The sequence below is a fragment of the Nymphalis io genome, chromosome 1 (genome assembly GCF_905147045.1).
Source record: "Nymphalis io chromosome 1, ilAglIoxx1.1, whole genome shotgun sequence".
Lineage (NCBI taxonomy): Eukaryota > Metazoa > Arthropoda > Insecta > Lepidoptera > Nymphalidae > Nymphalis > Nymphalis io.
This window is the reverse complement of record NC_065888.1, coordinates 6,561,963-6,589,314: the sequence shown is the minus strand read 5'-3', so window position 1 is coordinate 6,589,314 and position 27,352 is coordinate 6,561,963. Positions and strand designations below refer to the sequence as shown.

At 32.3% G+C, this 27,352-nt stretch overlaps 1 protein-coding gene and 1 non-coding gene across 7 annotated transcripts in view; both read right to left on the bottom strand.

Moving 5' to 3' along the window:
- LOC126768694 (protein bunched, class 2/F/G isoform-like) overlaps positions 1 to 27,352 on the bottom strand; it is a 135,902-nt gene that overhangs the window by 81,582 nt on the left and 26,968 nt on the right. The window lies entirely within an intron of this gene.
- Trnak-uuu (transfer RNA lysine (anticodon UUU)) lies at positions 15,918 to 15,990 on the bottom strand. The gene has a single exon. It is a non-coding gene; the product is annotated as a tRNA-Lys (tRNA).

Sequence of the window (27,352 nt, the reverse complement as noted above, 5' to 3'; positions counted from 1 at the left end):
AATATTTCGCAAAGTAAATATATGTCGATGAACAAAACATGTTATAAAATAGATAACGTCACCTTTATTACAAATTTAGGATTTCCGTAAAGAATAAATTAATTATTTTACAATAATAACGTGTCTTCTTTTGATGTACTTCGTAAATAATATTTATAAGGTTTTTGTTTGGACGAATTTATAGCAACAGGGAAAATCTTCAATATTAAAAAAGTAATAAATATTTCTAGAAATTATTTAAAATACATTTCAAATATTAGTTGCCTTTATAATCTTAAATCGTATATAGGTTTTTATAATCATAGGTGTAATACTGGTATGTATATAAACCTTTAATTATACTTACAAATTTTAATAATAGTGATACGTTGGTGTGTGTGGCATAGATCCAGATTAGAACATAAATGCGTAAAATAACCGCTGGAAAATAGATTTTATCATTGAAAATGTAATCCTGATAATTTCGGACTTGAGTGAAAACATGCGGTATGTTTCAAAGATTTAGAAGTTACGGCAGGTGTCTGACATTGTAAACAAGGCATAAATAAATATGTCAGTGTGCGTCGCTGTTCGTTTTCAAGAAGGCATTTATCATAGAATATTGTATTCAATATAACTTCGAAATTCCCAAATATATTCCATTTTCAATATATCGCTGGGATTACTCAGTAGCAGAGAATAAAGAGAACAATCGTATTTAAAGTACGTGATCGATAACAACTTACTGATATCATCAGACATTTAGCAGATTTGCAAAATTATTTAAGTTTTCCTAAATTGTTTATTTTCACTCGACTCCCGGCTGGCGCCGAACTCACCTTGACCGCGGTTTTTGGTCGGTACAAATAACCAATCAATGCTGACCTTCCTACCCCCGCGAAATCTTTTAGTACTCAACAAGCCTTGAGGTAGCTCTTTGTGTTTCAAGAGATCTCATTGTAATAGCCTTATCGAAATCCTGCATGCATAAACTATATTTAATCCACGAACTTTCATTCTGTTTTTTCCGGTTAATCGTGAATATATGATACAGTTAAGCTAAATCAATTTTATGGTAAACAGATTTTTTTTGTTTGTGTTTATATCAGTAAATATATTTTATGTTGAACATCACTTTTAATTTAAGAGTAAACAAAAACTTTATTTAAATACACTAATTGATGTAGAGGAGGTGTTTAAACAAAAAATAATTAGATTTAATTACCTCCCTAATTGAGTTCAAAGAACGAAAACAAATTTTCATATTGTAAAGATGTAGACTATTAATTTTAAAATAAGAACAATAGAAAACCTAGTTAGTACTGCAAACTGTAACGAATGGAGGAGTACTTCCTTGTTGTTGAAATTATTTTACGATTTAAACTTATTATTAACTGATTTTGATTGGATGACGCCAAGGTCGCATATAAGGGAATAGACGAGAGGATCGATCGTATCAAGATCTTCGCCACGACAGACACTCGACTTTGATTAACGATTTTTTAAATATAATTTTAAAATTCGTATTATATAACAGTGGACTAATGTTTAATATGGAATAATATTTAAAAATATAATATTACCCTTTCGTTTTAGTTATGTTAAAAGAACATTATCATATTGTTCAACTATATAGAATGCGGTCGCAAAAAATACACAATGAGATAACCTCGAAATGAAAAAAAACAACGACACGAATAATCGTAAACAAGACGAGACGACACATACAATAAAGTGAAGAAACTTTCATTGTGTTGATAGTGAAATTAAAAACAATTACTATGAAAGAGACAAGAAATAAAAAACAACATCGAACGAGTGCTAAAAAAAAAGTGACTCAGTTTAGTTTACGTAAAGTAAAAATAAAAAAGTCGAATTGTATTCCACACAAGCTAGTGGACATCCTTGGCATAATCTGCATCAAATAAATTATTCCGTAGCGTGAAATTAGAATGCTGATTGCGACGGCGACACTAAAATGTTAGTTTCCACTCGGAAATTGTCGAATCGCGCTGACTAGAAGATTTATAATCCCAATGATTATACATTTTCAATTTATGTTTTAATTAATTTAGATTTGAATTAAATATATATATGATGGAACACAGTGATTCAAAAATATAACGGTCGTGCGCGAATCGACATGCGAAACTATTATTTCATAGTTTTATACTTTAAATATTACATGCATTTATTTTTAATGGTCTTCGAATGGTATGTCAAGTATTAATATTTTATATACCAACCTTATTGCTTTTATTTAAAAATTATTTTAGCATTGACACTTATTAATACTTAGAATACTTTAGTTATATTAAATTGACAGCTATATATAAAGTTAAAAATTACAAAAGATCAATTCCTTATGAACTATATATTATGATAACTTTAAATATGCTTTTCACTATATAAAAATTACAGTATATTATGAAGTTTAGCCTGAATATATAAACCAGTCGTTCTAAAATCTACAGTTGCAAATTTTAATATCACACGTCGGTTTTAATGGAAATATCTTTGTTATTAATAAAAATGTATGTTTTATTAATCATTAAGATATGTAGCTCATAAAATTTTTAAAGTAATCAAAAATTATGTTATAATCTTTAAAAATAAGATTTTTTTAAGGCTGGCAGTTAGTCGTTAAAAGTTTATTTCAGTTTTTTTTAAATATATTATACCGTTTTGAAGAGTGTGACAGATAGGAGTACGAATGGTTCCGGTCTATTAAATTACGCAAAGAACTGAAAAACTAACATTCTTGTCGAAACTTATCAGATAAGTATTACTTGAAACGGTGTTATTGAAAGACATCAGATATTCAGTGGTAGATTATAATGAAATGACATTTTTTATTAACATTAATCGCAATTATTTGTTATTAATACTGCATTGAGTGACTTTTCAACCGTCGTTATCACTAACAGATTAATTTAAATTGAAAATTATTAAAATATATTTTAATATATAAGATATTTCTGTGCTTTCAAATGTAGGTTGATCTTTAATTCGAATCGTTAATAGTGTTCTCAAAAGGATTTGTTTTTAATGCTCAAGAATAATCAAGGGACCCGATCATATGAGTAATTGATAATATTCAGTGTGGAGTACCACCCACGGCGTACCAAATTGTGGTGATGACGAATAGCGTCCAAGACTTATTTCGACGCGACCGGGCGCTTAATATATACGTATATTTATAAAGAAGAAACACATTAGCTATTGCTTACAATTGTGTTAACATAGTCTGAAGAAGAATTAATTAGACGCGAATAAAGTAATATTCTTAAATTGATTTGAACGTTGCTGACGCCAATAAGATTTTACTACTGTCCATTGTACTAAATGATTTTTTTGAACCATAATAAATTATTTATCATAATAAGTACCTATGTTTAAAAGTCGACCTATCAGTAATATTTATAGGTACTACTACTGGTTAGAAAAGTCTACTGATAAATATCACCTTGTGCTGAGACACAGAACAAGCGTGAATCAGGATGGTATGCGTGTTGTCAGTAACGGAATACTAATGTGATTAGTAAACAGAGACCCCGATGAGTGAAGGACGGTCATAGAACTCTGTATTAGGGGAGTTCGAGGGGTATGTTAGAGGTCGATAACCTAAACGTAAATAATTTAATTGGTACAAAAATAACACGCATTATTTTTCACTGAAGTATGAACGAGGTAAAAAATAAAATCGATATAACAGTAACAGCCTGTTAATGTCCCACTGCTGGGCTAAGGCCTCCTCTCCCCTTTTTGAGGAGAAGGTATGGAGCTTATTCCACCAAGCTGCTCCAATGTGTGTTGGTAGTATACACATGTGACACAATTTTAATGAAATTAGACACATGCAGGTTTCCTCACGAGGTTTTCCTTCACGAGATGAATTATAAACTCTTGAACATTCAATGGTGCTTGCGTGGTGGTTTGAACCCACGATCATCGGTTAAGATTCACGCATTCTAATCACTAGGCTATCTCGGCTTTTAAAAAAAAATCGATAATACAAATGGATAATTAGAACATGCAGAGCAAGATCCCGACACGGGTTATGAACTTTAACGGTGTATGGACATAGGTATGGGATTGTCAAGGTTGTTTTTCACGCTTTAAACACATTAATTGTGACTCCTGTTCGAATAAAACATTTGAAAAGGTGTTTTTACAACGAGACAATCATATAAAAATAAATTTAAATTAAATACACTTATTTTTAACTAGCATGCGGTCGTAGCGAGATAATATCTTATAGACCTTTCTCAATATATGGACATTCAAATCGAACTAGTTGATCCTGTGATAAGCTCATTCAAACAAACAAGCTCTTGAGCTTTTTATCTTTATGTAATAGTATAGTTGTAGATTAAATTACAACGAAAGCCCTAATATCGTACACGTTGTAAAGTTAATTCAAGCTGTGACAATGTATTACCATTTATAGTATTAAAGCAAGTCGTTGTACCCATTACGGATTACAAATAGGCTTAGCGTTTGTGTAACGATATTGATCGGATAGGTAAAGTTACGGTCAGCGTGACTGTGATAGCTATAACATTAAATACTTATGTAATTCACGATGATTACAACATTTTCACCGATCTACGGATTTGTGCTCGACGTGGTCAGGGTCAGCAGCGTGTTTGGTAAAGTTGTCTAACTGTTCCACTTCGTTCACCATCGCTCGTACAATTGAACTAAAAAGTCGTTTTGCACGATTCTGACATTTAGTGGCAGCTTTAGTAGTGAAACGTTATTTAGTGTTTCTGATTTTCCGCCCACCAACACCCTCACAGGTGCTAGGAAATAACATGATTCCTGGTATCGGTTTAACTAGATCAAACTTAGCAGTGGTTAGTATTGTTATACCATCGTTGATCATTATTATTGTTAATAGTACAATACTAAGTTTATATTATTTGATATGTAAGCGATGCTTTATATTAAGACTTCACTCAATCGTCTAAACAGTCGAGCCAACTTAGACTATTCTTTATTTCATTAAAAAAATGTGGTTAACTGAAAATATCCGTAACTAATAATAACTATCGGCCTTACATATAACGATGTTTATCACATGATTATTGATTTGATCATAATCAGTGATTAAATTTAAAGTAATATTTATAAGAAAGTATGCATAGGGATTGAAATATATTAAAACAAGCCGACGTTTATAGTATTCACGTAACTAATCTGTGGTACGTCACCAAGTCATTCATACAAAGCCAAGTGTAACCTTAGCTCTAGTGCTAATACGTACGGGCAACGTAAGATAATAAATACGAAACCACCCCTCGTGACCGCACAAGGTCGCTCGAGGGAAAGGTCGTGCGTCGAACTTTCTAGTCTTTTACGGGTGCTGAATGGATAACTGATGACGTGCAGTCTATTGAAAGGGGTCAATAACCGGAGATGGAGGTGCTTGAATTACTGTATCAGATATTTAGTTGAGAACATTTTCGCAAATTTATTTATCACTGCTATTTAAGAGACTGACAGCATTGTTTCCATTTTTGTTTAAGACAAAAATATTTACTAATTTAAACGTTTACATTAAATTTGAAAATATTATAATATTGTTTTAGTTCTATGAAGTTACTCATTATACGTAGGAACTTATATTACAGTAACAGCTTGTTAATGTCCCACTGATGGGCTAAGGCCTTCTCTCCCTTTTGAGGAGAAGGTTTGGAGCTTATTCCACCACGCTGCTCCAATGCGGGTTGGTAGAATACATATGTGGCAGGATTTACATGAAATTAGACACATGCAGGTTTCCTCACGATGTTTTCCTACACCATCAAGCACGAAATGAATTATAAACACAAATTAAGAACATGAAAATTCAGTGGTGCTTGCCCGGTTTTGAACCCACGATCATCGGTTAAGATTCACGCGTTCGAACCACTAGGCCATCTCGGCTTTTTAAGAACTTATATTACAGATAACTTAATTAAAGATGTCGAACGTAACACACCAGACAAAAAGATCTTGGCATCCAGTAACAGCCTATTAATATCCCACTGCTGGGCTAAGGCCTCCTCTCCCTTTTTGGGGAGAAGGTTTGGAGCTTATTCCACCACGCTACTCCAATGCGGGTTGGTGGAATACACATGTGGCAGAATATCGATGAAATTAGACACATGCAGGTTTCCTCACGATGTTTTCCTTCACCGAAAAGCACGAGATGAATTATAATCAGAAATTAAGCACATGAAAATTCAGAGGTGCTTGCCCGGGTTTGAACCCACGTTCATCGGTTAAGATTCACGCGTTCTTACCACTGGGCCATCTCGATCTTGGCATATCATCCAACATAACAATAGTTGTAATTGATTATATTTAAGAAGCTTTAAATAGGTTTAGCTGTAAATAATCGACTTATTTCAAAGTAACAAACGTTTTGGTATAACAGTTGCAAAAACATTGGTGCCTTACCGATAACATTACGGATAATTTCCGCCAATATTGTTTATCTCAATTTTCCAACAACGGTATCAAACATCCGCCGATGATTCAGTGGATGCAGGCGTTTAGAATAATATATGTTATATTTAAACGTTTAGTCATTTGAAGATATCGTTGTTGCCTTGCTAAATTTTTTCCCTTCATTTTTATCTAAGTTACACGGTTTTCTTATCGGTTAATGTTGGTACGAACTATGTATACTTAATTATGTCTAACATTTAACATATTAACGATTGCCATCATGTTATTTACGTGTATTCCTATAGTGTACATCCATTTTTCGAAGTGATTAGTGACAAAAAGTGACGAGAGAAAATAAACTCTATGATGATATGACGTGTTAATAGGTTGGTGGGGCAATTAATATATCGGTCATAGTATTAAACAGAACAATCCTTATTCTTAGTTATTAAAGTTCGTAATTATTCAGAGAATTGTCGTGATAGCTAATTCGATAAGCCCGTTTATTATAATAAATATCCCATAATAATCGTTTAATCTTCTTAGAATATGTATACTAGAGAGAGCCGAGATGGTCTAGTGGTTCGAACGCGTGAATCTTAACCGATGATCGTGGGTTCAAACCCGGGCAAGCAGTACTGAATTTTCATGTGCTTGATGCTTTCATGTGTTTATAATTCATCTCGTGCTTGACGATGAAGGAAAACATCGTGAGGAAACCTGTATGTGACCAATTTCATTGAAGTCCTGTCACGTGTGTATTCTACCAAACCGCATTGGAGCGGCGTGGTGGAATAAGCTCCAAACCTTCTCCTCAAAAGGGAGAGGAGGCCTTAGCCCAGCAGTGAGACATTAACAGGCTGTTTCTGTTTACTGTATGTATACTAAACTGACGTGTAACTGGAATACCAAAAAAAGTTAATTTCAGAATTTGACCGCATAATATGACCGGAGATGTTAGACAGACAAAATAAAGACGAAATTATGGACATACAAGCTTTATCAGATTCATTCAACCTTGTTTGCAATCACTTAGCCACTGGTGCTCTTTGTTAACAATAGTCGACCTTCTCACGTAAAACTTCATTCACAACATTCTTTAAGTATGAAGTTGAAATTTGTTTTATTTAATTTTTGCGCGAGCGGGTTTGTGATTTCGATTGTACTATATTAAATTAAAAATCAAAACTTTGTTTCGAACAAGTTAGCAAAATTTTGATATCGTTTAATATCTTTAGATTTCATATAAGGCTATAACTGCAAAAATATATATGTTTTCGCTAGGGTAGTGCTGGCGTATTAATAATTATTTTAATAATCTATACATATTATTTATAAACAAAGTATCTGTTTATTATATATACTGAAAAGATAATCCCAAGGAATTATAACAAAGGTTATCATGCACTCGCATCGTATTAACACAATAATACAACTTTGGTGTTCATAATAAAAGATGTTTGTTTAATGTTACTGTATAGCCCATTTAGTAAGCAGATACGAGAAAATCAAGTACAATAATTAAGGCGAAGGCATATCGAGAAGATAGTAGTAAATAGCGGCGGTGTCTCAACAGGTTGTTAATATCCATGTTACATTATTAGTGGGCAGTTAAATGGCTTAACTGTTTGTGCCGGGAACATTTCGCGAGCGCTTGCTAAATGCGACGCTAAACGCGTTATTTATGTGATTCCGCATTGCGGCCGGTATGGCGAGGACTTTACATTCGTTTTATGGCCTCCGGTCGGTGTAAAGCTATTGAGCTTTGGATACTTTTCGGGTTGTTCTCGGTACTTATGTTTCAAGTTGAGTAATTTTACATTTCATATCTCATTATAGGGAGTGAATAAAATAATTATATTATTGTTTCTATATATAGTTATAACAATTACGTTGTTAACCTACTTATTACTTTTAACACTTATTTCGTATACTGGCTGCATGCCAGAAATAATACGGAATAAGTATTAAGTTAATTCTATAATTTAATGTTAAATATTACAATTTAGTACAAATTCATATTGTAAACAGTGTGAATAAACTTTGATTTAATTTTACGATCTTAGCGAGCTGTAAATCTCCAGGATCAGCAACAATTCGTGGTACAATTTTATCGTCGGCAGTGCTGTATGTTAACACAGTCGTTTGCGTGTATTCGCGCCGTATGTCTTTCTAATACGACGAGTGAATGCGACTTGTATTTGAGGTTCATTTATTTATATGGTTAACAAACATTGCAACCAATTTTATAGCTAATATATTAATAAATTCTAGGTGAGTAATTCTCACTCTTCCTTATGATTGCGAAATTAAATTATTATTTTTTTTATTAAAATTATACACAATCAATCGTGTTTATTGTGTCTAGTTTTATTTTTAGAATGATGTCATTACTTTTTAGCTGCGTTGAGATCACGGATATTAATAACTTATAACTCGCTGCAATAAAAATTGTATATAATTTGCATTATCAGCGTGCTCGTACGAACGGAACAGGACAACAACCTTACGCAGTCTACTGAAATAATAATTAAATTTTTGCAAAAACATATTCATATTTTCAAACGTTTTGGTTATTGATTTTTATTTATTATAACCTTAAATTGTATATATATTTAAATATTTCGTAAAAATTGTAAGTCCCAAGTATTTAGTCAGAGCTGAAATGACGAATGAACATATGTGCAGAAGGAAAAACACCAAGCAATCAATTATAATTATTTAGCAGATCATCCGATGGTTAGGATTGAATCATCGTGGTTTGACGTATGTAGAAGATGAATGACTCGTACCAATTTTAATTAAAGCATTGAGAATTATCGCGTGAGTAAATCGTTTGTTATTGAAGAAGAGATTAGGATAAACTTTATTGGAATTTGAGTGAAAAATACTGCACTAATACTACAACAAGTACATTACTTATTATTAACTGGTGGTAGAGCTTTGTGCAAGCTCGTCTGGGTAGGTACCACCCACTCATCAGATATTCTACCGCAAAACAGCAGTACTTGGTATTGTTGTGTTCCTGTTTGAAGAGTGAGTGAGCCAGTGTAATTACAGGCACAAGGGACATAACATATTAGTTCCCAAGGTTGGTGGCGCATTAGTGATATAAGCGATGGTTAACATTTCTTACAATGCCAATGTCTATGGGCGTTGGTGACCACTTACCATCAGGTGGCCCGTATGCTCGTCCGCCTTCCTATTCTATAAAAAAAAATACTTGTTATAGTTAGTAGTACAAGAATAGTCTACAATATTAAAGAATAGGTTTTAAAATATATTGTAGATGGATTAGCAGTAATTACAACTGGCAAGGATTAAAGCGAAAACTCTAATTACCATACAATATTAGCAGTATGTTATTTGTTTTGAATTAAAAGTTACCATAGTTATGAATTCGATATGTAGGACTGTAGTTATTAACGATGACTGGTCATCTAATTAATCCCGAGTGAATATTTTATACGCCTACCACGTGACTTTACGGAAATCGTTGGAATAGTGGTTCGATTCATTCATCAGATTGTATCGGTTTCCGCGAAGTTACTGCTTAATTACAATGTTCGAAATCTTGCGAAACGGGTTCTCTTTGGATCTTGTGATAAAGATTAATTGTCTCGATTGTTTAAGTAATGTTTTATTTTTATAAAACATACGAAAACGGTATTAAGTTTGTTGTATTAAAAAATAATAAAAAATGAAAGCAATGCGTTTTTTCGATTTTAATAGAATTCTCAGATTGTATAAGTAAATATATATATTTATTATACATTGATAAATAGCTATTTAATCGATTTACACTCCATGTATCATTTCTAAATAAACCCAACATAATATCTATATTATAAAATGTTGAATACAGAAGGACGTCTAGTTTACGCAATAATAAGTATTGTCTGTGGCACCATATTACTCATGTTGCTCTACATTTGCAATGACCAATAAATGCAACCTAGTATTATGTCTTAATGCAACGTTCACGCCGACAAAGGACTCGGGCGATCATTAGGTGTATTTTTGAAATAGTTGCTCAAACATACAAATTAGTAACATAATGTTTTATTCATATCTTTATGATCTTGTGTTTAGTGTTTAGAATGTACATAAAACATTATGTATTAATTTAAAATTCTTCGAATGTACTACGTAGCATTGAAGCAAGGTTGCCTGCTTGTGTACATCGGGGGATATATTTATTTATTTATAGTAGGTATGCGGACTGGCAAAAGGGCCACCTGATGGTAAGTGGTCACCACCGTTCATAAAATTTGGCGCTGTAAGAAATATTAACAATGTCGCACTTATATCGCTTTTATTATTTGGGTTATATATAATAGCTTTTTAAATTCTGTTACAATCACTTTGGAAAGATAAAAGATTTATTTTTTGAGTAAGTTAATGTTAGTGAAAAGGTACATAACATCAGATTCAATAGTTAGTTGTACATATAAGGCTAAAAATACGCCTCGTAAGGTGGCTTGCTACTAAGCGTCATTCTGCCGATTATTTGCGCACGGCCGACGATCACACGGCGGTGCGTGTCGGTCTGTGTTGGTCTTGAGATTCAAAACCATCTTGGTATTCCAAAATACAAAGTGAAAGCGAAAGTATCGCTGCAGCTGCGACGTTTGTGGTGTTATTTAGTAGGATGTGTGGTGGATGTCGGCGTACAATTAAAGTCTTTTAAGGTATACAACTCTCAGGGAAATGAACAAGTTTGATATGCTCGTCTATGTTTATACGGATAAGATCTTGATAAGACTTATCGTGTCATCATGTTTACGCTAACAACTTAATAAAATTATGTATTAACCAACCAACCATTAACCAGTACAGATTGTATATCTATACATATACAATCTATACAATCTGTACTGGTTGGTATTAAAAATATTTTGTAAGGTGTGTGGCAAGTAATGTATATAACTTTAATATTAAACTAAAACACTCACAGGCACGTGAAATATGGGAGTTTTCCTGGAGCTATCAATCAAAATAATAGAGGCAATTTACATTTGACACGCAACGACGCATTGCTTTGATGTTAAGTGGACGCTATTTTGCAATGAAGCCCGTAATAACTGGCGGCGCGTGCGCAGATTGACAGCAGGTAGCCTTCGTTGTATGATACCTAGTATTTACTATGCAAAATATCATAGGTCAAATGTTGTACAAGAGTTAATTAGTGCTTGGTGATTTGTTGCGTAATTTATATTGCTCGCAATTTCGTTTACAAAATTCCCATATTGCACATGCCCGCGGGTAATTTAGTAAGATTTAAGTAAATTACTTAATTTCTGTCTATATTAAAAAGCAATTGACTTCTGGTCAACATCCCACAGCACTATAACACACCACAGGACCATTACACCTAGAATTATAGCGACGGATATGGAGCTCAATCCGCCACGTTGCTTCTCCGTATAAATTAGTGTATATATACATACATACATTCTATCTTAGGATGTTTTTCTTGAAAGTGCAGTACTAGTTTAATTATAAACAAGTTGCGTTGCTTGGATTCGTGCCTTAAGCATCGTTAAGATCAACGTGTTTCATCCAATGGGTCAACAAATGACAATGCATATTATAGAGATCATTGTGAATGTTTATATATCTAAGGACAAAATTATTGTATCTATATATAGGTAAATTAAAAGCCTCTAAACGTGAAGATTTGGAGGTTATTTCACCACACTGCTTTGGGTTGGTATACATATTATTATTTTATTAGCGGTTTACATGTTTTAAGTATATCCGTCATACTTTCAGCACTTGCATCATAAACCTATGATTACTGAAAATTAAAAGGATTTCCGGTAAGGGTCGATAGACGACTGACTCTTAATCCAATCCAAATACTTTTTCTTGCAGTTGTGTTGCAGTGTCTGCGCCGACCCCGAATTGAGTTCGGTTTAAAGGGAAGCGAGTTACGCTCATGATTGATATTATTATATTTTTAATGATATTTGTTGTACCGACCGACACGACTGCCGTTTGTTTATTTTTCAGAAAATAAATAAACCTTTTGGACACCAATCGTTTTTTAATCTAATGGTTAGTTAAGATGAAAAACGAATGAGGCGGGGAACATAAATAGATTTCCTCATAGACCATTAACTAATTTCTAAGAACGGAGGCAGTCGTGAAAAACGAGTTCAAATTAACCGTCAAAGAAATCGTATTTATTGTACTTGGAAAGCTATAATGAAATAACTTTTGTTTGTCCTAATGATGATTAATGTCAGTTACTTAGACAAATTACACTAAAGGTTACTAAAGTAAAAAAAATTGTCATACTCAATATTAAATCAAATAACAGCCCGTAAATGTCCCGCTTATATGTATTATATATACATGCATATATATAAAAATGTGCCGCCACGTGCAGGTTTCCTAACAATGTTTTCCATCGCCACCGAGAGACAAATTGCAAACATAGTTAAGTTTAGCACACGACAAACTCAGTAGCATTCGCTTGGTAATGAATCTTTGTTTTAGATTTTTGTATACTATCAACAAAGAATCTCGGTTTCTAGTAGCTTCTTCGCCTAAGAGAGGATAAGAAGAGAAAGCATTTGTCTCGTGACATTTTCGGCCTGTCAGATTATTTATTATAATAAACAAAACTACTATATACTATAATATGTATATGTATATATGTATATATATATATATATATAGAAAATAATATAAATAATATTTGTGAAATATAATATTCAACAGAGCATTGGCTATGTGGGTTATCTTATTCCATAAATAAAATTATTTTACAACTTTTCTTCAAAAAGGTAAATTTTAAAATTTACCTTTTTGATATTCTCTTTACATTTTTAGTTTGAAATTAACATTTTATATATAAGCTCATTAAAGGAGTTATGGTCTGAAAAAAAAAGGTTAAGTTGTGTTTAAGAACACTAAGATTGGAGGATTCCGTAGAATACGTTGAACATGTTACTCATGAATCATGTAATGTCAAAATATTAAAAAATAAAACATCGACTTTTTGTATCTAAAACAGGATCAAAATATTAATATAAGTGATGAGGAAATATTGCTGCGTGTAGATAGACATTTTGCTTGTCAGTAAAAATTTTGTAATTTTCTATTGTCAGACATGTTTGCAATATTGTATACTATAGGTGCATAAATATAATAATTAGAAAGACAAAGGTTAGGGATTTATAAAGTATGAATATTGCGAAGTTAGGGTTCAGATTATGTGAACGAAACCCTAAACATGATAAATATCTTCATCTTACTAAGATAAAGTGGTGTTTAGTACATTGCAACAGTTACACCGACCCAGATTTGAGCTGCGATAGTGTGGATACGCTCTTACTTTCGTAAGCTCGGAGCGAGACCTTGTACAGGTGTTAATGGCAAAAGAAATCCAGTTTTATTTTATTTTTACATAACCTTTTTAAAAAAATTCAATTGAGAGTCTTGGCAATTAATTCATTATCTTTTTTGTTATTTATATAATTATTACATTACTTTATTAATATTAAAAACAAAGTCTTGAGAAATACGAACATTTCGGCAATTTCATCGGCAGAAAATATTATAGTTCGCAAACGCGTGAGCAACTATATGTGTACTCTCTATGCGTCACTCTGATTGTCGAGTCTGTTGGGTCGGCGGTATCAAGGGAGGTGTTGCCCATACTCCGCGCTGGCCAGGCGTATTGAATATGCAATGGAAATCTTCAGAGAGGTACCCAGGGACCTGGGGGATAGATGATTTATGTGAGAATTGTGGGATCAGAGGCTGCAGTATCTTGTTTTAATAACGCATTCGCGGCCCCTCGGAAAGACATGAATTATTTTAAGTCGAGACACCATAGTGAGTAGTTAAAAAATCTTGACCCCTGTGTCGTGCTTCGCCAAGTATGCAATTGCAACGGTCCCACTAGCAACCCTGCACTTACAATAATTGTAAGTAATTTTCTGAGTTAAAATGGATGAAATTAAATAAATATTAAATAATGCATTCTAGCCAGCTTTAGTATGAAATAAATTTTACATAATTCTATAGATTCGATATTAAAAAAATGTGGAAATTTTAATTTTAAGCAATTTTTATTCCATTTGCGTTTATCTTAAGGTTACTAGGTGAAGTAGACAACTTGGGAGTAATTATTTTGGACAGAATAATTAAATAACTACACGTAAAATAGCGACCTTATAATTTGAGCAACGTTCAAAATGTTCGTGTAGGTGTTCGTAATGCATATAGCAGTAATTATGTATTATATATTATTTAAACTGGTCTAGGATTAAATTGTGAGTAATAAATGCGTACGTAACGCTGTGCGTATTGCGTTACTAGACGTAATCTAAATTTGTTGATGATTGCAGGATTTGATTTAAATAACACGTAATGTATATATTTATTATATAATATTTTGTTGATTTGATTACTTAACGATTATATTGTATTTTTATTAACATTTAGTATAGGTAAATACTTAAAGGTTATCTGCGGCTTTGCTATTATAAAAATAGCTCTGTCGCCCTAAGGGGATTAAGAAATACAATAAAAAATTAGCAGTTACACTCCTATTTTGAGATATATTGTGAAATGCGCTACCGCTAATATTTTATTATACTAAAATGCCATCAATTTTTTATGTAAATCTTAAACGGCATTACAGTTCTTCGATATCCCATTAATTAAATAGTAAACTAATTGCGTGAAAACATAAGCATAGACAGTATTACAACCTTGCTTATAAACGTTTTGCAGGCTATTGGGTATGCAATGCTGTCTTTCTTCAAAACAATAATGACACAAAGAGCGAAATCAGTGTTTAACTAAACCAACGTAAAGCAACGTTACTAAGACCATTAGTTTAAATTACTTTCTTCGAAAATAAATGGTAATTAGTACATATATATTATTAAAAAAAAGTTTATTTCTAGCTCAAATGGTGTGTTTATATATATATAATTTATTATTCATTTTATCAAAAAAAAGTGCTTCAATATTTAAGGCCTGTCTATATACGAATAATATAAAGGATCCTAATCTCCATTTAGTTTGCCTCATTTACTAATCGTAAGAAAAGCAAACAATTCTTATAAAATATGTATTACACATTTATAATAAATTTACCACTCAGCGCCATCTACCGGATACTATTGACATAACTTGATTAAGGTTAGTGCTACCATCTAGTGAATATTATCAACATTAGGTGTTAGCGAGCAACACAAATTAAACTCAGCTGTATACGATAGATGGCGTTGGACGAAAAATTCAATGAATGATTGATGTTTGATTGAATGATTACCCAAAAAAAAAATTCGAGATGTAATAAAATGATGTAAATAGAAACATTAATGATTTGGAGCTACATACTATTTTTAAAAATTAATTGGAAAGTAATTTTAAGCAAATACATCCAGGGGATTTTAACATTTAAAAAAAACTTAAGAATATACAATTATTTGTATAGTGAAAATAAAAACTGAAAAAACAATAAAAAAAAATAACGCCCGAACAGGGACTTGAACCCTGGACCCTTGGATTAAAAGTCCAATGCTCTACCGACTGAGCTATCCGGGCCGATGAAATACTTAGCGTAAAGTTTGATCCAAATTGCCATCTATCCAAAACTAACTAATTTAATATACCTACGAATACCTTAGGATTAAAGCAAAATAATTAAGTGACAAAGATGTTATATAATTTTGTTTGCATTTACGAAAGGAGAAACATTTTTTATAGCAACTAAATATACTTATACTATATGGAGTAATTAATAGTAGTGGTATTAATTACTCCATAGTAACTTTGAAATTACATACAATAATTTAATTGTATCGTATAAAATAAGATTTTATTTTTATTCTATGTATATTGTACGCCTATGCGAAGCGCCATCTATCGTACCCGTACGTTGCAATATGACTACTCGACGATAGATGGCGCTACACGAAAATGAAAGCATTAAACCACTGCCGTTAATTATATATTGAAATAGTAATCATACTGATTGAATAGAACAACTATTAAGATGCAAACGATAAACACAACATTTAGAAGGAGATAGGAGGAAAGTATGTAATGATTTTTCTGATGATATAAGTAATGGTAGCCTTGCCATGAACCATGTAGAACTTCAACCCTGAGGATGGTCTGCCGCTGTCCTCGACTTCTTGGCGGGAACATCGCTAAAATAATCGTAAAACCATCCAAAATATAAACATCACTTTTAAGAGCAAAAAAGTTAACAAACTAAATGTATTATTTTGAATGACATTACGATATATGTAGAAATTGTAGAAAAAATTACTGAATTAGCAGACGCCCGAATCGGTGTTTAAATTATACCAATAATAATAGTTTTAGGTTAAAAAACTATTTACATTAGATTATGAAATAGTAACATCAATATCAGTAAATATCTCATATATTATTTGAGTGGTGTTAGTCAATGCCCTTGTTAGAAACTAAATAAAAACGTCGCGTACTGACGAATCCGAAATTATACAAGTAAACTGCTTAGCAGTACATGAGTCAAATCTTTGTTCAACATTTTATCAGATCACATAGTTATTTTGTTTTACATAAACGTAAATTGGTTTAAACAAAAAAAATAATTGCTTTATGACAGTAATACAACAATAGATATACTATTCCCACCACAAAACGGGCTGATTGTAAAGCTTGTGAATGAATCACGCTTAAAACCATATCTGAGTTGAAGATAATAAATAAGTACATTAAAAAAACTGTCTATAGATATACGTTGTGGTTATATTATTAAAAAAAAACGATGACATATGTGTTAATTATGAGACCATAACGACATTAAGAAATCTGAAAAAATATTGAATACCTTGCGACATTTGCCATAGACTGAGTTAAAAAAAAAAAAAAACAGTGACTCGCTATCGATTAATCGATTCAGCAACGTTTGTGATAAAGCGGATTCGTCAATAGGCGTTATACGTAGTACGACTCACTGTGTGCGTAGAAGACTGTCATCGTACCTGTAACAGACACAAGGTTGTTCGGTTAGTTATTAGTGTATGTTTAATACATTTTATATAGCGTCACATTGCGTTGTTATGCTAATGCACTGAGACTGTTTGTTGATCGTTAAGAACAAAAAAATTGTTACTTTGACTTGAAACTGTAAACATGGAAAGTGACTATATCCTTTATTGTATTTCTTAGATCGAGTCTATAACCGTAATGCTTAACTTACAACGTAATAAAAGAATGCTTACATTTATATTAATCTTATGAATTTAAAACTTAATTATAGTATAAAATGTAACGATTTCAATAATTTTTATAAAAAATAACAATATATTAAAATATGGTTGAGAGGTTTCCCTGTTTATTCGATTTGGTTCAAAAAATACGTAAAGTTAAAGAGTCGACATGCGCTGCCAGCAAAAACGTTAATTTACAATTTGGAGGTTGAATTTTATAATTTCCTATAAAATAAATCACAAGACAACAATTATCTTTATTATATTACGTTAGCTCAACAAGCTGTTGTATCTGGACGTATGACGAAATTAAGTTTCAATAAGACATAAATTAAACTAAGATAGGTATTAACATTAGGTGAAGCTACTTAATGTTTGTATTTTCAACAAGCCATATAAATAATAAGTCAAAAATGATCATGCATATTTTCTCTTTTATAAGAGACGACAAATTATTATTATATTAACATTTATTCGTTATGAAAATGCTTCTAGTACTAATATTTAAGTATTAAGCAGTAAAAAGTTATAAATAGCATAGTGACCGTCGACTCTTTGGTCTTTGGCTTTTAATATTTATGTACTTCGTAATCAAAGACAACGTTAACGTTTTAACATTTAACTTTCGCCGAAATAACTATTTATGGGTGGAAGGTCGGACTTACTATATTTACCACATTCATCAGTTTCCCACAAATCCCTATAATCAATGTCAGACTGAAACCTAAAAGTTGAACTTAATTAAATTAATATGAATCGCTTGAGGTAGACGGAGACATGCCGTGCAATGGGCAAACGTTTTTTCCAGACCAGTATTAAGAAGGAAATATTTAAAGTAATATATATTTTTTTTATAGAATAGGTAGGCGAACGAGCATATGGGCCACCTGATGGTAAGTAGTCACCAACGCCCATATACATTGGCATTGTAAGAAATGTTAGCCGTCGCTTACATCGCCAACGCCCCACCATACTTGGAATAATAAGATGTTATGTCTTTTGTGCCTTTAATTACGCTGGCTCACTTGCCCATCCAACCAGAACACAACAATACCAAGTACTGCTGTTTTGTGGTAGAATATCTGATGAGTGGGTGGCACCTATCCAGACGAGCTTGCACAAAGCCCTACCACCAGTACTAAAAATGATGTCACGAAGCATTTAAATTTTTTTTTTTATATGCGCCGGGATGGCATATGACTCTACTCCACCTGATGGTAAGTGGTAGTAGAGTCCAAACGCGACGACGGCCAGTACAGTCGGGAAGAATGTTCTGTACTAGCCGTCCCCGCCTTGCCGGCCCGCAAGATGCCTCTTCACGCCTCGTTTGAAGGAACCCGGGTTGTAAGAGGAGGGGAACACGTGATATATATAAAATATAATAATGTCGGATAGATTTACAAGTAAATCTTAAATATACATTTTAAAAAGAAAAGTAAGTTGTCTTCGTGCGGGGTTCAAAAACAGATGTTATAATTATTCTGATATAATGTAAGCTGTAAGTGATTATGCTTATCATTTATAGCTCCCTCTGTAGTCTTTATTTGGATAAGCTATTCGTATCAATACTAATATTATAAATTGCGAAAGTAACTGTCTATTATAACACGTGCCCCCCTCCCCCTAACACGCGGGCGAAGCCGTGGGCGAACACTTGTTACATATAAAATTTAATTATAAAATGCGAATCAGTCAATTCATTAGGTAGTTTACTAGTTTACTTCAAAGGTTCTAGTCTATTAAATTTACTGTTAAGTTCAAAATAACTGAACCAAAACTATAAGTTTAGTTAAATATAAAATAAAATAATGTAAGTATCTCTTTATTCTGCAATTATGAAATTAAAAAAAAACGAATATTGCGAAACACGTAGCTAATTAAACAATCTCGAATTCGTTATGCAAACAACTCTTTCAATGAATTTTCGGAAAATAACGGTAAGCGATATATGCATACACCACTAAATGACACATTAGTGCGTGCCAGGCTTCGAAATTTCGAAATCATTCGAGTACTTAATTATTTCTTTTTTATTTTATTTCGCCAAAATATATTATTATTAGTGAAAATTGTAATTCGTAATGAGAATCAAAGTGAAGTAATAATTGAGTATAATTTTAATTTTATATTTACATAACTCTAGGCAGTGCCTGGAAACTTAAAGAAAATGCTTTTTTAGGTTTCTTTAATTGTAAGTGGATGAATTAACAGAATTTTTAATAAGGTAACGGTTTTCCTATAGATATTAAAAAATAAATATCATTGTAGTAATTGAAACAATTCTTTGATTATAAGTGCGATATTTTTTAGAAAAATATTCGAAGCTAAGAAAATCGGCATTGTCTATGTGAAAAAAAAACAAGAAATCCTTACTAATATTATAAATGTGGTTTGTTTCTTACGCTTTCCCTTCTTAGCTATTCAACCTATAAATTAATTAAATTGATAATAAAAACAAATGCGCGACAAGTAACGCATATAACCTACAGGTAAGAAAAATAAAATATTTCTATAAACGTCGAGTGATATTAAATTACGTTGAATATAATCACATCAAAACTTATTTATATACTTAACTAGTTAATTTGAAACGTATTTCTTTAAAATCTAGTGTATAAAAAAAATATTACGACACGTCATTGGTATTATAATAGGTAGAACATATGTACTTTATGTTATATTTTCGATTTAAGGGATACCATTTTATATCAATCCCGAAAATATATAATCATAACATTAGAAGACAAGAGCGAAGAGAGGGAGAGAGAGAGAAAGACGAGATTTCAGATAAAGAAATTTGTATCGAAAATCATCTGTTTCACTAAGTTACCAAAAACAATATGTCGTTACATAACCATACATACATACAATAGGCGTTAGATTAATGTAACGTCTCACATCCTGTCCGTTCTGAGGTTTACCTAAATTATATCTCGACACACATTTCATTATCTATAAAGTTGCCCATAACGAGATTTAGGTAGGTCAATATAACAAAAGATTTTTACGTGACTAGCGACTCGATAAAGTTACGACGGATATCCACGCAAGCCGCAGTGCGAAACAAAGCGACACAACCTGATTAACTTTATAACAAGTGAAATGAACTTCGCTTGCGCAAAAAACATATTTAATATAAGCTGATCCTGTTCATCGGGTAACACCTCACGAGTAATTCTGAAAAATACTGAATTTCCGTGTTCCGTTTTAGAGAGCTAATGATTCTGAAAGCCACAGAACTAAGAGAAATTACTGTTAGATTGTTTGGTTGGCAGCTCACAATACCAATATCTACGAATAGAAGTCACCATATAAAATAAGCCTTCCTAATAAGATTTAACTTAAATTCGTTAAAATAGTCTCACTTTTGTGACAATGTCATATATATATATCTTTGAACATAATTTGACGTTCTAAATATTCCTTTATCGCACGTTGTGTTGTATTGCGGTAGAAAGTCGTCATTACCGGACAACGCCTAGATACTAGACCAGCCAGACGACCAGGCACGATTTTAGTCGGTCATTTCAGTAAATATCTGTCTCAGACTAATCAATACGCTTTTAGACGACCAAACATTTGTATTGTATTATATTCGCAGACAGTTAAACACGTAATATAAGTAGCGTTTATTTGAATATTTCGAATGGTTCAGAAAACCTCGTTGAATGGAAATTATTTATGTTTTATTACGAAATTATTTATGTACTATTGACGTAATCTTTAAGACACAAAGTAGGAAACTATAACTTTTTATATGAGATTTAAATCAAACACCAGATAAAATTTTGTTTCACGATCATTTTCAAAAAAAAAATATATATAAGCGAGTAATTATTTTATATTACGTATTTAATCCGTATATACGTCGATATAAAAATAAGTACAATATAAAATTTCAACAACGATACTTTTTTTTAATATAAGTGAAATGTTTATATTAATTTAATACTATGTAAATTTAACTTAATTGAGTAATTACAATAACAATAAGAAGGTAACTAACACAAAATGATTAACCGTGCAAAGCAAGTAGTCACAACCGATCGTATGTTTACTAGTGTAGTCTGACTGCCAAGCGCCAATGCACTCTACAAAATATTAACTATACGTCCTTTGTGCCTGAAATTACACTGGTGTAGGTGACATTCCATTAAGCTGAGATGGCCTAGTGGTTAGAACGCGTGAATCTTAACCGATGATCGTGGGTTCAAACTCGGGCAAGCACCACTGAATTTTCATGTGCTTAATTTGTGTTTATAATTCGTCTCGTGCTTGACGGTGAAGGAAAACATCGTGAGGAAACCTGCATGTGTCTAATTTCATTGAAATTCTGCCACATGTGTATTCTACCAACCCGCATTGGAGCAGCGTGGTGGAATAAGCTCCAAACCTTCTCCTCAAAAGGGAGAGGAGGCCTTAGCCCAGCAGTAGGACATTACCAGGCTGTTACTGTTACTGAGGTAACATTCCATCACCACATCAAAGTATTGCTATTGGGTGGTAGAATAACTGACAAGTGCATAGCACTTGCCCCCTTTTTTAACGCTGGAAAAACGCGTTACGCGTTTCTAGTGTGGGGGCTGTGTGTGGGGCTCGCCGGTGTCCAAGACGCCGAGTGCGCCCCGAACATTGGAATACCCACTAAAAACAGCGGTACCCTTTCCGTCTTAACGAGGAGAGTCACGAGATCGCTTGCGCATGCTACCGTGAAGCACTTGCCCCTTACGACGGACATGCGCAACAGTAAAAAATACAATCAGCAGTACTAACTAAAAGTAGTAAAAGTTTAGATGAAACGAAATGAAATTATCTCGGAGTAACAAATAGTAAAAATGTGTAATATAGCTCTTACATTAGGAACTCAGTAAAGTTGGGAGCGTAACACGGTTTCGCTTCTAGGTATATTATGCAACAACTATCTATTTACTAATGGGTATTGGAGTTGGATCGAGATTTTAATTTTATATCCTAAAATCAGTACGTCGTTAAAAGTCTTTCCTTTTCAAATCAAATCAAATTAATAAACTGGGCTTTTATATACACATTTCTGTATCGTCAATTTAAAATAACATAATTAAACGTATAAAACTGCTAACACCGGTTCAGAATGTAGATTCTACCAAGAAGAATCGGTTAGACACTAAGTACTAATATCACTATGATATTTGTGTATGAAAATAAAGAGATATATATATACATAGTGCTTTGCTTGGCAGAGGGCTTGAAATGTACTATATACACAATCGTTTACTAAGCCATTAGGTTGGTTACGAGTTTTTCTTTATAAAACCTTGCTATAGAATAATTACTAATTTCAGATCCCACTATCGTAACAGCGATAATGGTATACCTGCAAGTAAGACACAGCTAAGCCTTTGAAAATCATTTAGAAATCATACGACAGCTTTCAGAGAACGTTATTATGGGAAATATTTAGATTATCCTCAGATTTTCAGAAAAACCCTTCGTTTAATTAGAAATTAAATGATTCAGTCAATTAGTGTTTAGTTATTTATTCCTAAAACAGCAAATTATTTATTCCTAAAATAGCATCCATACAAAACTGTGTATAAATATAAATGCTTAACAAGTTCTCATCAGCTGTAGACCTGTACTGTGGTAATATTGACCTTCGAAGTGATTAAATATTTATAATTACGAATGAAAATATAAAACATTTTCGGCAACGCGTGGAGTATAATGTAATATTTCTTATTCTTTGCCATGGCTGGCTAATCAATCCACTTATAAATGAGTCATGCCTGATACGTTTTTTTACTATATTTGAAAATTTTACCTTTCTATAAATATAAAAAACGAAACAGAGTGAAAAACTAGTGAATACAATTAAATATATTAAGCTCAAGTATTGGCCCGCTGAGAAATTTATCAAAAGTATTTAAAAAAATCAACCCATTTAATCCATAGAATGTTGTTGAACTACGCCCGAGGCTTATTTTATTTTCAAAAAGATAAATCACATGAGCTATTAAATTAAAAATAAATATTAGTTTAATTATCTATATTTAGGAATTTAAATACGACTAAAACGACATCAATTAAAAAAATATTAGTTGATGGAAACGCGCATTTGTAATGGGCAAAAGGCAAAAGATATTTACTATGTTAGTAGTTTTCACATGCTATATGTTGTTATGTTGTTTCATCAAGATGATCAAGTACTACATTTCGATTATTATTAGTTTTAAGAATAAACAAAAATGTATTTTTTTATAAATAAAAATGTACGTGCAAAGTTTGAAATATGCCGTTTGGATATTGAACCAATAAGCAATACATGCATTCGTTATTCCTGCTAGTTTTACTATGTGTATATAACATTAAAAAACTTCTAAATTTTATTTGGACTTTTTTGATACTATATGTAAATAAGCTTAAAAATACCTATATATAAAAACTTCATAAAGATGAAACTGTTTGTTCAAAATAATTTAAAGCAAATTATCAATGGCAAGATATTACGCCCGCTGTTATTACGATATCAGTATCACAGCCGGATGTGCTAGAAGATACATTTGTAGAATCAATTGAGAAGTGCATCGTTGATCCTAATAGACCAATAACTAGGTCGCTGCGAACTATAAAGAGATCAAGGTCGAACGAAAATGAAACGTTAGAGACAGATTATTTAGAATTTAACTACAAGTGATTTTATGAAATAGGCACATTGAAAAAACAAACAATGCTTTTCAAATTTAATTCCATGAGAAACGGTTAACATTCAATTCTTCTAAGTGTAGCTAGTGTAATCTTTTACTGGTGGTAGGGCTTTGTGCAAGCTCGTCTGGGTATGTACCACCCACTCATCAGATATTCTGCCGCAAAACGGCACTAGTTGGTATTGTTGTGTTCCGGTTTGAAGGGTGAGTGAGCCAGTGTAATTACGGGCACAAGGGACATAAAATCTTAGTTCCCAAGGTTGGTGGCGCATTGGCTATGTAAGCGATGGTTGACATTTCTTACAATGCCAATGTCTAAGGGAGTTTGGTGACCACTTACCACCTGATGGTAAGTAATGGTAATGGTAAGCCCATATGGTCGTCTGCCTTCCTATTCTATAAAAAAAAAAATCTTCAGCTCCTGATATTGATAGAACCAGTGATTTATGCCAATCCTTGTCAAGATTATAGTGTGAGACACAATAGTAATCTGAGAACGTATTATAGAAACCTATTAGTCTTTATCAATGATGAAATAGCAATTAAAAGAATATTGTACCATAAACAATTTTGTTATTATAAAGTGGCTTCTAAGGATTACTTAGGATACTTGCAAATTATGCTAAAAAGAATATCACCTATGAAAGAGCACAACTACGTAACAATCTTCCATCGTATGTAAAAAATGTGAACTCATTCAACGTTTTTAAATCCAGACTATTAAAATATGTTATTGAAAATAGCTCTACTATAAAATAATTATATATATTGTTCTCATGTAAGAGACTAATGTCTTAATGAAAATTAAGGTTATTTTAAACATACTTAAGGCCACCGCTCAGGTAAACTTATTATAAGTTTGGTATTTTTTCTCCTCAAAGAGTTGTTTTTGTATTGAAGATTATTTTAAATTTTTCATAGCTTATACTAAATAACAATCAGCAATGGATGATACAACATTTTTATAGCATGAAAGTATGTAAGGATGACGTGTTTGTGATAATATTTAAGGTGTAAATCGTTAGTAATATTTTAATGTAAAGATGAATAAATCATATTAGCTTACTATCAAACATTTTCGGGTCCGTTAAGTTTCATGTCATTTGAAATTGCGGTGACTATGTATATGTAAATTTATCCATTTGCTTTATATAAAGTAAATTTCTAAACGAGTTAAGAAAACGAAGTTATTATACTAAAAACAGTTTTACATAAAAATATTTGAACGATCCTTATTTTTTCTAGAAAACGTTTTAATGTAATAATATTTTTGTTACCCTATCAAATTAATTTGTTCATTGCGATAGTAATTTGCGATGTAATCCTTGCACGGAATCCTATGCTGACGGGAACACGTGAGCATATGATTACATATAGTAATAATGATGTCTGTCTGATTAACGAAACAATAAAAACAAAAATCGAAACAGAGGAAGCAGTTGCAAGCAGCCGGTAATCTTTTGTCACGCAAATTGTATAAGTTTGGGCAATAATTAATCAATTACCTGGCTTTTATTGGTAGCGTATTCGAAGTTCCGAAACATTACAAAAAAAAACTGATTTAACGTCCGACAATGGATGTAAAGGAAATTGCATACACGTATAGTTTTTCTGTTATAAGAACTTCACGGATAAGCAACATGAATAATCCAAACTGTTCAATTAATTAATAAATGTCAGTAGGTGTTTTGCACTCAAACATTAATGTAAGTCTTTTTTGTTAGATACGTTGCGTGACTCTTTAAATTTGTCTGTAAACTGTCCGAATTGCCTTGCGATAAAATATACTCCCTGCTCAATAGCATTGCATTGTCAGGGCGATCGGCAAAACGGTATAGAAATTCATGTGATGGAGCGTCATCAAGCGGCGTGTCAACAGGGTGGATATAAAGCGGTAGATTTAAAACCGTCCCCATGAAAATATGAACACGGTGATCAGTCAAAGGGGTTCGAGGTCTATTATTCCTAATTAAAGCAACATTCAAATTTATATACAAGATGAGTTCTTGTTTTTATGTGAAAACGATTATGGTTTATGTTTGTGAATGCGAAAGTTACGCACAATAAAAATATGCAAATATCAATAGTTGCATATCATACTTTATGGCCAACCATCATCATAATTGAGAAAATCGATATGAAAAATGAAGATAACATTATCATGTACCTAATTAGATATTTAAAGACTAGTTTTCCTACATTCGAACGTAGCTTCTAGACTCTCGGCATACCTAAAACAGGTTGGTTCGATACCTGTTTAGGTAAATATAGGTATGTATAAACAACTACATATTTAAATACATAGGAATCCACTCTCCGGGACGGAATGTGGCGTGTCTGAACATACACTATATTTAGATTCTACGTTGAATTCTAATCCTATTGTCTTGTAAGTTAATACCAATTTCTAGTTGTATAAAGAACGCTTAAAGATATTCCTATCGATTTATTCATAGGTCCGTATATTAGTATCAAAAAACATATTGACACCAATAAATACAAAACTGGAAAAAAGGAAGCAACTGATAAGTAATATAAAATATTGTAATTTTGATTTAAAACAACACGTACTACAATATAAAACGACACGACTACAACACTATAAAACGAATTCAAGAGAAAGGAATTTTTCGAAGAATAAATTTTTTAATTATGATAATATTTAAAATACTTACTGTTTTAGTAACGATGTACTTTCGAATACATCCAATGATTTTCCATTATTCATTAACAGGATAGAACTAAATTAAAACTAAAGTTATTTTATACCGCCGGCTGTTTAAATACTGTAAATGATGATAAACTTGACACGAGTGGAATAAAAACTAAATAGAAGCTCGCCTTCTTAATAAAAAATGCAGTGTCCTAGACGAAAGGTCAAAAAGTTTTGAATCCTTCTCTACTTGAACTATCACAAAAAATAGTAATACGACAAAGTCAGACAATTATTCGTTTAAAAAAAGATAGGCCATGACTATCAGACCAGCTGCCCGTGCCGGCTTCGCACGGGTATTATAAAGA